We start from the raw sequence: 14560 nt of genomic DNA, 5'->3' as shown, positions 1-14560 counted from the left end.
CTGCCACTGTGGGCCGCTGGAACCTCATCCTGCTGGGGGACACGGGGTGACCAGTGAGAACACACGCACCTGAGTCACCCTGTCTGAGAAGCGAGGGCACCTTGGGGGCCGCTCTGGCATCCAGATTACGTCTCAGGGCAGAGCAGCCGTTGCTGCCTATTGGAAGTTGGGCCGGTGTGTGTGAAAATGCAGAGGGCTGGCAGTGGAGAAGCACAGCATCTGCTACAGATGGAGTAAGCCAGCTCCTCACGGCGTGTTTTTTCCCTTTGGTGCTTGTTAAAAAGTGGTTTGAGTGGCTTACATTTATGGTTGAAGCTCCTTAAAGCTGACTTTCTGACATTCTCTCGTGTGCACTTTCGTTTTTCCTGCCCCAGGGCTGCTACTGACACGTCCTTCTCCGGCCGCTCCGCCCGCCCTCCTGGAGCTGGCGCCCACTTAACAGCAGGCTGAGGGCCTCGGTGCCCAAGAGGCTCATTCTGGTCGGACCTGTTGTCTGTTTTTTGGTGGACGTGGCTCCGGGCAGTAGAAAACACACGGCGCGCAGTGCTATTACAACAGAAGGCCTGGCACCTTCAAAGCATTTCTGCAAACAACCTGCTCCAGTTTTATACTTGCCGAACATGTTCCCCAGGTGAGGAACAAAAGGCCAAACGCGGTTAGTCACTCTAGAAAGGAAACTGGCAGTTCGCGTTCCAAGAAGACTGCGTCTCCTCCTCTTTTCCTCCTCTGCACCCTCTCGCCGCAGGAAACACTCTTTCTAAGCAGTTTTCAAAGTCCCGATAAAGATCGCAGAGTTCCTAACGTGCAGTTTATGGCTTGAAAACACTTGGCAAACAATAACAAAGTCAATGCCACCTCGCCCTTTCCGTGTGGTTATGTAATCAAAGGGCAAACTGCTGTCTCAGGCAGAGCTGGGAGAGGGCTGGGCACACAGCTCTGCACATCCAGCCGCCCTCCATGCTTTGGAGGCTGGGGGAGGGAGCACGCTTCCAGCTCTCAGGAGGCGCTGACACGGGCACGTCTGGGCCTCTCTCTCTGTCCCATCACCGGCGAACTAGGACGGCCCCTATGACCCATTAATGTGGATTTTATCAAATGACCACTGGCATTTTTTTCAGAACTAGAACCAAAAATTTCACAATTTGTATGGAAACACAAAAGACCCCGAATAGCCAAAGCAATCTTGAGAACGAAAAATGGAGCTGGAGGAATCAGGCTCCCTGACCTCAGACTATACTACAAGGCTACGGGAATCATGACAGTATGGTACTGGCACAAAAACAGAAATATAGATCAATGGAACAGGATAGAAAGCCCAGAGATAAACCCACACACATATGGTCACCTTTTCTTTGATAAAGGAGGGAAGGATATACAGTGGAGAAAAGACAGCCTCTTCAATAAGTGGTCCTGGAAAACTGGACAGGTACATGTAAAAGTATGAAATTAGAACACTCCCTAACACCACACACAAGAATAAACTCAAAATGGGTTAAAGACCTACATGTAAGGCCAGACACTATCAAACTCTTCGAGGAAAACATAGGCAGAACACTCTATGACATAAATCACAGCAAGATCCTTTTTGACCCACCTCCTAGAGAAATGGAAATAAAAACAAAAATAAACAAATGGGACCTAATGAAACTTAAAAGCTTTTGCACAGCAAAGGAAACCATAAACAAGACCAAAAGACAACCCTCAGAATGGGAGAAAATATTTGCAAATGAAGCAACTGACAAAGGATTAATCTCCAAAATTTACAAGCAGCTCATGCAGCTCAATAACAAAAAAACAAACAACCCAATCCAAAAATGGGCAGAAGACCTAAATAGACATTTCTCCAAAGGAGATATACAGATTGCCGGCAAACACATGAAAGAATGACCAACATCATTAATCATTAGAGAAATGCAAGTCAAAACCACAATGAGGTATCACCTCAAACCGGTCAGAATGGCCATCATCAAAAAATCTACAAACAGCAAATGTTGGAGAGGGTGTGGAGAAAAGGGAACCCTCTTGCACTGTTGGTGGGAATGTAAATTGATACAGCCACTATGGAGAACAGTATGGAGGTTCCTTAAAAAACTACAAATAGAACTACCATAATGTGGATTTTAAAAGGGGCCCATTCCTTCCTCTGGGAGCACACAGCCCCATGCTGGGGACCGCAGTTTGGCGAGGGGGGCTTGGCCTGGATTTCAGCCCCCGCTTGGGGCCCTCGGCCAGGCCTCTGAGGGCAGAGCAGACCCCTACAGTTCACATGGGGACACTGTCGAGACTGGAAACTCTCCCACCCCACCCCAGGTCAGAGCTATCATCTACTCTATCTCATTTCTCTTTAAGTTCCAGATCCTGAAATAGTATTCCTTCTGCTTCAGAGGGCAGCTCCTTACTCTGGCCACAACTTGCTTTCTTTATAAATTACCTGGAAGTTCCTGCCTGTCCATTTCAGTTAGTTTATTTACCTGATCATTTGGCCTGCAGTATCAGCATCTCCCCACAAGCCTATATCACTCTTTCCGCCCCAAGTGGCATCACTTTGTGGCAAGGTATTTGGGGAGGCAATTGTCCTTTTTTATTTTCTTTTTAAGGTTAAACAAGCGACTAGCTTAAAGGCAGGGGAATGGTCAAATCTGCGTAAGTGGGAGGAGAGAAATTTGCATAAGAAGCCCAGGTTCCTCCTGGGAGGAAAGTAACCGAGATGCCAGTGCAGATTCCCTTCCCAAAGCTGTGGTAGAGACCAGGTGACTCTAAGGAAGGGCCACGGGCAGGGGAAAGGAGACGGGGAAGTGGGGTTGACCCTGCACTGGAGAGGGGTGGAAAGCAAGCAGGGCCTGGGTCCAGGATACAGCAGACCCCAGACGTGTGCTAACTTGGTTCTCCTGACAGCAAACCACCACCCTCAGGAAAGTGTTGTGTAAGCAAACTGGCAAGCTGCCCTCGCAGCAGCTGGCTCCAGGGTCCCGACCTCAGATGTGATGTGGGGATTCAGGAAGCCACTGCTGGAACCACTGGCTTCAGAGGCACACCAGACCTGTTGTAAGATGCACCCGCAAAACATAAGCTTCCCACCGTGCCTCTTTCCCCACTTAGAAGAGGTCTGAATTTGTCTCATGTGACCGCATCTGGCTGGTGGAACTGAAATTACTCAGCTGCCAGGGAGTCTGGGAAATGTAGTATTAGATCTGTAGACTCTGCTACATGTAAAGGCACACTGAAAGGAGGTTGAAATGGATGCTGAGTAATCATTTCCCCCACGGTTCCTCCATTTGAAAACCTTCAATGGCTCTCCATGTGGATAGCACTGTCGAAGGAAAGCAGGACCTGAGCCCAGGATACAGCAGACTCCAGCAATGATTTCCAAACTGTAGACTACAGACCCTGGGGAGGAGACTAGGAGACATTACAAGATGTTTCTGAACCTCCTTATACTGCAGTCATCCTGTGGACTGGAAGGGAAAGAAAAAAAAACCAAAAACCACATTGTGACTTCCACATATGTGTTCACCTATTTTCCAAACATGGAGGGAATGATGATTCAAAAAATACAAATCGCTTAACAACCTTCCTTACAAACATGTTTCTCACCCGCAGACCCCACTCCTCTGCCAAGAATGAGAATTCTGTCTCCGTCCTGTCTTGCCAATTCATATTCATCATCTGAGACTCGGCCCAGGCTACCATCTCCCCTGATCGGGGAGGTGATTCTCTCTGACTTCCTCAGGCTGGGGTAGATAGGCCTCATCGGTTCTCTCGTAATATCCTGATAATAATAAAATTAAAGTGAAATTTGATTGGCGTACTTTGTGCCAGGCTCCATGAGGTATGTACTCTTACTATGTCATTTTACAGATGAGCACGCCGGGGCACAGAGAGGTTGCATAACCTGCCAAGGTCACTTATTCGTCAGTGACAGCTGTGGCTGTCACAGGCAGCAGTCTGTCTTCAGAATCTATGCTCTTGGCCAATACTCTCACTTCCTCTCATCTATCTGTTCTTACACTGCCCACCCTGCTATATTTATCTATCTATCCATCCATCTATAGCTGAATCTGTACATCTGACTCCTCCACAAATAAGCAATGTCTTTCTATGATGTTTAAAATGGGAAAAAAAGTTAAAAGTATGTCCTCTCTTCCTAACACATTGAAAATTCCAGGACCAGGATCCAAATTCCTTGACCCATCTTTCTCTCAACCTCTACTGTCTGTTAACACAGGGACTATTTTCTCCTTCAGCAGAGAATACCAGACTAAATTACAGAGCAGGGTACAAAATTACTATCCTCAGCTCCCTCTTTGCCTGTTTTCTCCAAAATAGATTCTTTCCGTTGGTTGTAAAAATACAAGACAGAACCCACCACTGCTTCGAAATCATGTGTGGGAAAGTGTATCATCAACTCTGAGCTCTGCTGGAGCTGACCTTCTGGCCAGGGTCCACCAAGCACTCCCTGAGAAAGGAAGGGGTTCCTAGGCACTCCAGCTCATGCATCAGCATTCTCGTGCAAACATTTAGGAGGGTGAAATTGAGGAGAGCAGGACATTTCCCTGGGAATCAGGAGGCGTTTCCATATCTGCACTCTTGCCTTCACTGTTTATTACCCTTTCTGTCTAACGCGGATGACACTTGCTCGTGCGCCTCAGTACCTGGGTAGGTCTGCTTACACCTGCCAACAACCCCACCAGGGTTGGGTCTTCGTTGCAGCGAGCTGGGGGCTACTCTTCCTGGTATTGTACATTCTATGGGTTTGGACAAAAGTATTGCCCTAAAAATCCCCTGTTCTCTGCCTACGCGTCCCTCCCCGTCCCAACCCCTGGCAACGACTGATCTTTTCACTGTCTCCATAGTTTTGCCTTTTCCCTCTACTGGGGATCAGCCACATGTCTTTCACACCCTGGAAGCACCAACTGACTCCAGACTCATCTCCCTTCTCGCTTTGCTCAAACTCCTTTCTCCTCCCTTTGTCTGATATTTGCTCAGCCCATTGGTTTTGACTCATAAACCAGGTATTTCCTTTTCCCTCTTGAAGGTAACTTATAAAAGAAACTTTCTTTAATCATCTTTCAAGTATGCTCTCTGGGCCTCTGTGTGGGAAAGTCCCCCCTGCCTGCAGAGTGCCCTTCTAAAGGCTCGTATCCTCTGCAGGAAACAGGGAACAATTTAGATGGATCAGGCATGATGGCTTTGCAAATCTCCCTTGGGCAATTTATGCATCTGAAACCATCGTTTCTTCCGGAGAGCACATTATTACACCAAGGCACATCATCAGCAGGAGAGACAGGAAAATACATAAATATGCTTAAGGAGTGACTCTGGTAACTCATTATTGTTTTAAGACATCTTAATTCCCATTCAGGCTAAATGACCTGGTGTACCCACAGCCATCTTAGAGAATGTCAGTTCAATCTAAGAGAGTGCGATGTTTGTCAAAATAGTATTGCACAAACCCTCTAAAGAAAGCCAAAATAAGTTGCAGTGTATTACAAAAATATTATGGAGTCAGTGAGACCTGGCATTTAATCTTCAGCTAATGTTGACACCAAGCAGTACACCCACAAAAGCCAAAGAGAATCCAAGTGTAGAGCATGGGTTCCCAGCCTTGGCTGCATTTTGGAATCATCTGGGTATTTAAAAAAAATCTCCATGTCCAGGCCATACCCCAAGCCAATTAAATCAGAATCTCTGGGGGTGGGTCCCAGGCATCATTATATTTTAAAGCCCTCCAGGGATTCCAATATGCAGCCAAGTTCGAGATCCACTAGCATAGAACGTCTGGCCCTCGCTCACAACCACTTAGGCCCTCCTTACACGCACTGTCAGGCGTGTAGGGCGGGGAAGATGGCACCACATGCCCGGTCATGCCACTCACCCATGCCAGCTTAACTCGCCAGCTGCCCACTCAGCTCCTGAAGCTACCCAAAACATGGAAACTCAAGGTCGAGGTGATGCTCAGGTGACGATTAAGGTTACTAGATATCAGAGCACTGAAAGCGGGACAGCCAAGGCACAAACAGAATAGAGAGACACAAGTGCACGTTAAGCAGTAATCCGTGACATCTTTACTGGCTCTGCTCCAAAGGGGGTGTGTTGCATTTGCCAATTTGATGTACTGCCACCTGATATTCAACTGAAAAAGCAAAAAAGATATGGAGGGTAGGAGGGGGCTTCTGAAGTGCTGGTCATGTTCTGTTTCTTCAGCTGGATGCTGGTTACACAGGGTTGCTGTTTCTGAAACATGGCCACTTGTACACTTACGATATGGACACTTTCATATATGTACATCATGCTTTAGTAAAAAGTTTTATAAGGAGAGAAACCCTACACTGGTCAGTGAAAAAAGGTCATAGACGCTATCAAAAATAGAAAGCCCACCAGCCTGTTTATAGCACTGAGCTTGATAATAGCCCCATATTAGCAACCATTCAAATCATAGGGACCTGGTTGGACAAATTAAGGTTCAGCCATACAACGGGATACTACGTAGCTATTAAATTTTATGTGGTAGAAGACTATGTCATGACATGGAAAAGTGCTCGCAGTCTATTTTAAAGTTAAAAAAAGAAGGTGGATTATAAAACATTGTTATACATGTGTTAGATCTTATTATGCATTTTTCTATGCACACTGGTCTTGAGATAAATAAATATGTTAGGCATATCTGAGATACAAACAGAAAGAAAGACAGTGTGCAGATAGGACCTGGACTCAAGTCCCAACCCAGCTTATCTACTAATAACTGTTCGCCTTTGGCCAACTTGCTCAACTTTGTGAGAAGAGCTTTATCGAGATATAATTCACATACCATACAATTCATCCATCTAAAGTGTACAAGTTAACGTCTTTTAATATATTCAAAGAGTTGTACAACTACTACCACAAACTGATTTTAGAACATTTTTATCGCCCTGTAGCCATTTGCAGTCAGTCTCCACTCCTGCCAACCCTCCCAGCCCTTGGCAACCAGTAATCTACTTTCTGTCTCCATACAGTTGCCTATTCTGGACATTTCATCTAAATACAATCATACCATGTATGTTTTTGGTGCGTCTGGCGTCTTTCCATTAGCATAGTGTTTTCAAGGGTCATCCATGTTATAGCATTTACCAGACCTTCATTCCTTTTATTGCTAAATAATATCCCACTTTATGAATATATCATATTTTACTTATCTATTCTTCAAATGGTGGACATTTGGGTTGTTTCTACTTTTGGGCTATTATGAATAATGCTGCTGTAAACATTCACATAGAAGCTTTTGTGTGGATGCATGTTTTAATTCCTCTTGGGTATATATCTAGGAGTGGAATTTCTGGGTGTCATATAATACAAAAATATATTTAGTCTTTGCCCACAGTTCCTGGCAGAGCTCCTAAAACCCTTGGAATTTCCTGAGTGACAGGATTTGTGGGGTTTTTTGCTATGCACAACCAGCCCCTTTCAATCACACCTGAGTGTATGCTAATGAGGTGACTTAGAGTGGGACCCACCCCGCCCCCACCCCCCCCCAGATAGCTATAGGATAGGGCCAATCACCAGAAAGACCAAGTGCTCAGAGGGTTAGAACTCTCAGCCCCACCCACCAACCCCTCTGGGAAAGGGAGGTGGTGCTGGAGATGGAACTCTATAAAAACTCTTGAACGATGAGATTCGGAGAATTTCCAGGCTGGTGAACACATGAACCTGCTGGGACGGTGGTGTGCCTGGAGAAGGCATGGAAGCTCTATGCTCCCTCCCTTCTCCATACCTTGCTCTGTGTATCTCTTCCATCTGGCCATTCCTGAGTTGTATCCTTTATAATAAAGCCATAAATGTAAGTAAAGTATTTCCCTGAAGTCTGTGAGCCATTCTAGCAAACTATTGAACTTAAGGAGGGGGTCGTGGGAACCTACAATTTATAGCCAGAAGTACGGGTGGCCCAGGACATTGAACTGGCAACGGGGGCAGTCTTGTGGGACTGAACCCTTAAATCTGTGGACTCTGTCACTAACTCCAGGTAGCTAGTGTCAGAATTAAATTGAATTGTTGGACATCCAATTGGTGTCCGGAGAATTGGAGAACTGGTTGACTGGTGTCAGAGTACGATCCAGACTAGGTCATATGGTAACTCTGTGTTTAACATTTTGGGGAACTGCCAAACTGCTTTCCAAAGCAGCTGCCCCGTTTTACATTTCCTCCAGCAATTTCTCCATATCCTCGCCAACACTTGCTATTATGTGTGTTTTTTACTATAGCCATCCTAGGTGATGTAAAGTGATATCTCATTGTGGTTTCGATTTGCTTTTCTCTAATAACTAATGATGTTGAGCATCTTTTCATATGTTTATTACCATTTGTATATATTCTATGGAGAAATGTCGAATCAGATCCCTTGCCCATTTTTAAATTGGGTTAACTTTTTATTATTGAATGGTAGTTTTTTATATATTCTGGAATCAAGTCCCTTATCAGACACATAATTTGTAAATATTTTCACCCGTTCTGTGGGTTGTCTTTTAACTTTCTTGATGGTGCCCTTTCAAGCCCAAAAGTTTTAAATTTTGATGAAAAGCAATTTATCAAATTTTTTTCGTTAGTCACTCGTTTCTTGGTGTCATGTTTAAGGAGGCTTTCAAGATCCACATCTTTTAATCTTCTTATTCTTGGTGCCAAGCACAGAGCCTGGCATATAGCAGGCACACAATATTTGCGAACTGGGATGACGTACCTTTATCTGAACTTGGGAATTTATTGAGTACTGTATCGTTTATCTATTACTGTGTAAAAAATGACCTCAATTTAGCAGTTTAAAACCACAAACATTTTATTTGGCTCATGAGCCAATGGGTCAGTTGGGCAGTCCTTCTGATCTGGACTGGCTCACGTGTCTGTGTTCAGCTTATAGTTTGGCAGCTGGTTCAATGATCTAGAATGGCCTCACTCACATGTCTGGTGGTTGGTACGCTGTCAGATGGGATGCCTTGGTTCTCTTTGTAGCCTGTCACCCACTAGTAGGCTAGCTCATGGTCGTGTTAGAGTTCCAATTCCAAGCCCCAATACCTAAGCGCTTTTCAAGTCTCTGCTTATATCACATTTGTTCATGTCCTATTGACCAAAGCAATTCACACAGCCAAGCCTAGATTTGAGAGATGGAGAAATAGACTCCAGCTTTTAGGAGAAGGGAAGGATTTGTGGCCGTTTTTGTAATTTACCACAAAGTACCTCGCTGCTTCTACACCGTTAGGCTTTTATGGAGGATGTAAAAGAAGACCCTCTCCTTCTTTCAAGTTTACACGTCACTGTGGGCATTCATTCATTCAACAAATGTTTACTGAGCATCTACTATGTGTCAGGCACAGTTCTGGGCTCTTGAGGTATCTTAATAAGCAGAGCAGACTAAGATCCTTCCCCCTTCCCCATGAAATTTACCTTCTAGAGGAAATCGCAACAGGAAAGATTTCAAATAGAGTCCAAACAAACTGTTCTGGTGGTGGTGAAAATTTCTTTGACCGTACCTACATACAATGAAGATTAAATCCAAGACTTAGCCCCTGTGGGCAGGAGGGAAGATAGAAACACCCTTAAGAACACAGAGCAAAAGGGCAGAAGATTGCAAGAGATCCCAGAAAAGAAAAGCAGGCTCCTACGGGAAATGGAAATTTGTTCTGGTATTTTCAAAGTGAGTTTGTATCAATCAGGGTTCAACCAGAGACATATAAATGATAGGAGACATACATTAAGAGATTTAGGGAATTCCCTAGTGGTCCAGTGGTTAGGACTCTAAGCGCATGAAGAGTTACTTTATGCGACTGTGGGGCTGGCTAGGCAAGTCTGAAATCCATAGGGCCTGCCATCAGGAAGAGCAGGCTGGAATTCCCGGGCATGAGCTAAAGCTGCAGTCTGCAGGCAGAATTCCTTCTTCTCCTGGGAAACCCCAGATCTGCTCTTACGGCCTTTCACCTGACTGAATCAGGGTTACCCAGACTATCTAAAATAATCTCCCTTATTTAAAGTTCACTGATTGTGGACTTTAATCACATCTACAAAACACCTTCACACAGCACCTAGATTAGCGTTTAATTGAATAACTGGAGACTGTAGCCTAGCCCACCTGACACGTAAAACTGAACATCACATGAACTGACTGCACAATTCTGTCAATTTACTAAAGCCCACTGTACACGTTAAATGGGTGAATTATATAGTATGTGAAATATATCTTAATAAAGCTGTAAAAAAAATAAGTAGGTTAATTCTATGCTTTGGGAGATCTAGTTTCAAAAAATAAATGTGGGCTTAAAACAAAAAGTCTTATTATGAATGTGTTTGACTCAGTCTGGAAGGCAGAACAGAAGCTGTAATCCACGAGGAATGTAGCCTAATTCACCCTGAGCCCGGCACTGTTCTATCCTCTCAGCTAGGAGTTGGAGTAATTTCTCTATGGCTTCCTTACTACCTGCGTGCCATAGACCAATTAATGTTTACACTCCCCAGCCAGTTACCAGAGGAGACAGACGCTGGGAGAGCCGGAAGAACAGAGCCCAGAGGATCCTCGGGCCCCTGGGCTGGTTATGGGATGTAGGATCTGGCGCCACTTAACAGGATTAAGCGTCACCTCCAATTAGCTCTCTGTCCTCTCTGCACTCAAGTGGCTCTAGCCTGTGGGCAGCTGTTAGAGCCCAGCTACAGACAAATAAGTAGGTGGTACATTAAAAAAAAAAAAAGGTGTGGTGAGGGCTAGACATGTTCCAGGGGTCTGGAGCACAGTGAGGAAGCCCATGGGAGAGGAAAGATGAAAACACCTGACAGTTCCATGGATGGAACTGGGGCGGGAGGGAGGGCCCACGTCAGAACTGGGAACAAACAAAGGGCTAGTGGAGGGAAGAGGCTGGACTGACTGGAACAGTGTGTCCTGGAGAGGTGGGTGCAGGGCAGGGAGGCTCTTGAAAAACAGGCGGAGGAATGCGGAACAGATGCAAGCAAACCAGTGGCCCCCAAGGTAGGGGTGCACATCTCAAGGGGTGGTCAAGATGATCCACTGCAGCAGGGGGAGGAAAGACGCTAACTTCGACTAGATTTATTTTTGATTCAAAGAATAAGAAAATAAACTCAACTAGTAGGTAATATACGGATTCATGCCACCACCCTCCCCCTGTCTGGAGGTCAGACAGTCACAAGACAAGAATCCTCAAATGACTTTGAAGACAGAGTGGGAATTCCTCAGTTGAAGGGATGATAAGCCTCGTCATTTGCTTTCAGCATTTTGCAGCATTTATAAGGTAAAGTGTGTTTACAGATTCTAGTCTCTAGTTATAATGAAACCAGCCCTCTTAAAATAAACAGGTGACTTTGAAGAATCCCACAAAGGAAACCCTGCTTGGAAATAATATTGATAAGGCAAGAAGAATCAAACAACCAGAAAATGAGTTCTCCTTCTCGCAATGCAACAAATGATGCATTTCTCCATTTTCTAGAACCTTCTTTGTCCACCACGGTCGAAGTCAAAACAATGACCATCTAGTCAGATCTGAAAAGAGGTTGTTCAAAGACCTCAAAATTATCCAGGTACCTATTAAAAATATGGATACAAAGCTGGCCCAAGGCATAGCCCATGACTTAATATACTGGTTAATGAAAGGATATCATTTATAAATAAACAAGTATGAATATAATGGGGGCGCGTACTAAGGAAGGTATACGGGCAAAAAAAATGGGAGTTCATTGTCGTAAGCAATGTGAAGGGCTATTTTCAGACAATATTGTATAGCATACGGGCTGTTCTAGGTTGGGTTCCTCTAGAAGCAGACCTGGAGATGAGGATTTGATGTGAGTAGTTGAAATGAGAGAGAGACTCAAGAAGCACTAGGAGGGAAGTGGGGGGGCTGTTAGCGAGCAGGTCATCACTGTGGGCAACTGAGGCAACTGGAAATTGGTGTCGAACCTGCCTTAGACCCGTCCCACCCTAGGGGGAAGGGAGACGGAGTAGTTACATACCAGCTTCTGCCATCAATGGTTGAGAGCCACTCGTGGGGCATTTACTCCCCATTCTGCCCAAGGAAGCCCTCAGGACGACAGTCGCGGGGGCTTGGAGGAGGACGCCACTAGCACGCATGGGAATGGTGAAGGCCAAGAGATACGGGCGGAGCACCCACCATGTCTGCTCCCTAGGCTTGTTTATGGTTTGACTTTTTACAATAAGCAGCGTTTACTCTCTCTGTCTCATCATTCTTTGTTTTTCAACTTTTCACTTGTCCGACTCTGGGTGGGGCAACGAGCCCAGGCATGGGAGTCCTGAAGGCCCCGGAAATAGCGGCTTACCAAAGGCCAAGAAGCAGCGCACGGTCCTCCCAGCCCAGTTTAAAGGAGCTCCTGGGCTGTTGGGCTCTACAGAGGAAGGCGGTTTTTGGTAAAATATTGCCGAGAACTCTAATATGTACCGCTGCAACAGAAAGTACTGAAAGGAAGGGTTAGGGCTGGGTGTTTTCGGGGAGATTCCAGAAGGTTCAGAAAGTTCAATTCAGCTAAGAACTAAGCAAAGACACTCAGTGTAGCCCTAGTTCAGAAGTCCAGCTGAATGAATGCAGGTCTGCCCTAGAGGATCAGGCCATTTATGAGTTGCCATGGGCCAGCCCAGAGAGGTCTAGACGGCAAAGGAGACATTCTGAGGGGCTCCAGCAGCAGAGGAGAGGGTGGACTTTGCCCATCAGCTGCCTACACTAAGGCCATCCTGTCTACCAAGCAGAGCCTTCTACGTGCTGTGCCTGAAGCAGAGATAAGCAAGATCGACTCTATTTGGCCACCACTTTGGTGCGAGTAGAACTTCAGGCCCCATCTAGAAAGGAGGGGCTGCCATTTGGGAATGAAGTGCTTAAAGGAAGATCCAGAGCAGCGTGGAGAGGCAGCCAGAGCCATCGCTCCTACCGTCAGCTGCCCGGGGGGCCCATCCTATGGGCGGGAGGAAAAGGCAGCTAAATACAGAAGAGACACGAGGCACCCTCACTGGTTCGTCCTCCGTGACAACAGGTTTTATTGGGAGCAGAGAAGAGACAGCTAAAGTCTATTCCTCCCAGCATGGAAGGAGTCAGAACAGAGAGGCAGAAAGGGCACCTAGGAGGGAGCCAAAGATACATTGTCATTTCATGATTTTTTTAAGCTGTTCTATCATTACAATGACTACAGGTTATGCCACAGAGGGCTCATGTTAAAACACTGCTCTTGTTAGTATATTAACACAGGGGAATTGTGGGGGGCGGGAGGGGTGCATCGAGCTAGTTGATACCTTGGGAACCGAAGGGAAGAGCTACAAGATACCGCAACAGAGACAGTCAATGGGAAGGAGCAGGAGTGGGCGATGTGAAGGCGAAAAGCTGGGAATGAATGATAGCTCTTGGGTGCAGGATGCCGGCCACGTTTCCGAGGTTATTCACATTGATCCTCACTGCAACCCTAAAGGGAATTAACAGATGAGGAAACGGAGCCAGAGAGAGGTTAGGTGACTAGCTGTGTTAATTCACTGGGTCCTCCAAGAAGCAGATGCCAAGATGGGATTAGAAGTGCAAGAACCATATGGGGCTATATGTATTATGTATAGCTGATTCACTCTGTTATAAAGCAGAAACTAACATACCATTGTAAAGCAATTATACTCCAATAAAGATGTTAAAAAAAAAAAAGAAGTGCCAGAACCGTATGGGGGGAACTGCCAGGGAAAGGCTCAGAGGAGGGGGCAGGAGAAGGCAGAGCGCACCTTCAGGTGGCGATGCCAGTCTGGACCCTGTGGAGGAGACATAGAAGGACCTCTAGGAAAGTCTCAGCCAGGCCAACGAGGAGTCCTCCAGCCAAGGTGGCCCGTTGGAGGAGTCCTGCATGTCCCTGGGAGGGCCTGCACTAGTACTCTGACTGCGCTTACTCACTGGCTGGGAGCAGCCCCTGGGAAACGCAGCCTAGGTGCAAATGCAGTGGTGAATCCAGAGGGGCAGGAGGTGGGCCCTCAGTTATGCTCCTGAAGCAGGAGGTCAGAGTGGCACCCTTTCATGGCTGCCATGATAACCTAAAATCACATGACCAGCAAATAGTGGGAGGATTTGAGCTGAGTTCTTTCTTTTTTTTAACATCTTTATAGAGTATAATTGCTTTACAATGGTGAGTTAGTTTCTGCTTTACAACAAAGTGAATCAGTTATACATATACATATGTTCCCATATCTCTTGCGTCTCCCTCCCTCCCACCCTCCCTATCCTGCCCCTCTAGGTGGTCACAAAGCACCAAGCTGATCTCCCTGTGCCATGGGGCTGCTTCCCACGAGCTATCCACCCTACGTTTGGTAGTGTATATATGTCCATGCCACTCTCTCACCTCGTCACAGCTTACCCTTCCCCCTCCCCATATCCTCAAGTCCATGCTCTAGTTCGTCTGTGTTTTATTCCCGTCCTACCCCTAGTCTCTTCAGAACCTTTTTTTTTAGATTCCATATGTATGTGTTAGCATACAGTATTTGTTTTTCTCCTTCTGACTTACTTCACTCTGTATGACAGACTCCAGGTCCATCCACCTCACTACAAATAACTCAGTTTCATTT

General features: G+C 45.9%; 1 pseudogene; it reads left to right on the top strand.

Moving 5' to 3' along the window:
* The first annotated feature begins 5864 nt into the window (after window positions 1-5864).
* Window positions 5865-14560, top strand: part of LOC102981174 (tubulin epsilon and delta complex protein 2-like) — a 20352-nt pseudogene continuing 11656 nt past the window's right edge.

This window comes from Physeter macrocephalus, chromosome 21 (assembly GCF_002837175.3).
Source record: "Physeter macrocephalus isolate SW-GA chromosome 21, ASM283717v5, whole genome shotgun sequence".
Taxonomy (NCBI): domain Eukaryota; kingdom Metazoa; phylum Chordata; class Mammalia; order Artiodactyla; family Physeteridae; genus Physeter; species Physeter macrocephalus.
The sequence above is the reverse complement of the archived record's forward strand: the minus strand, read 5'-3'. Positions and strand labels throughout refer to the sequence as shown.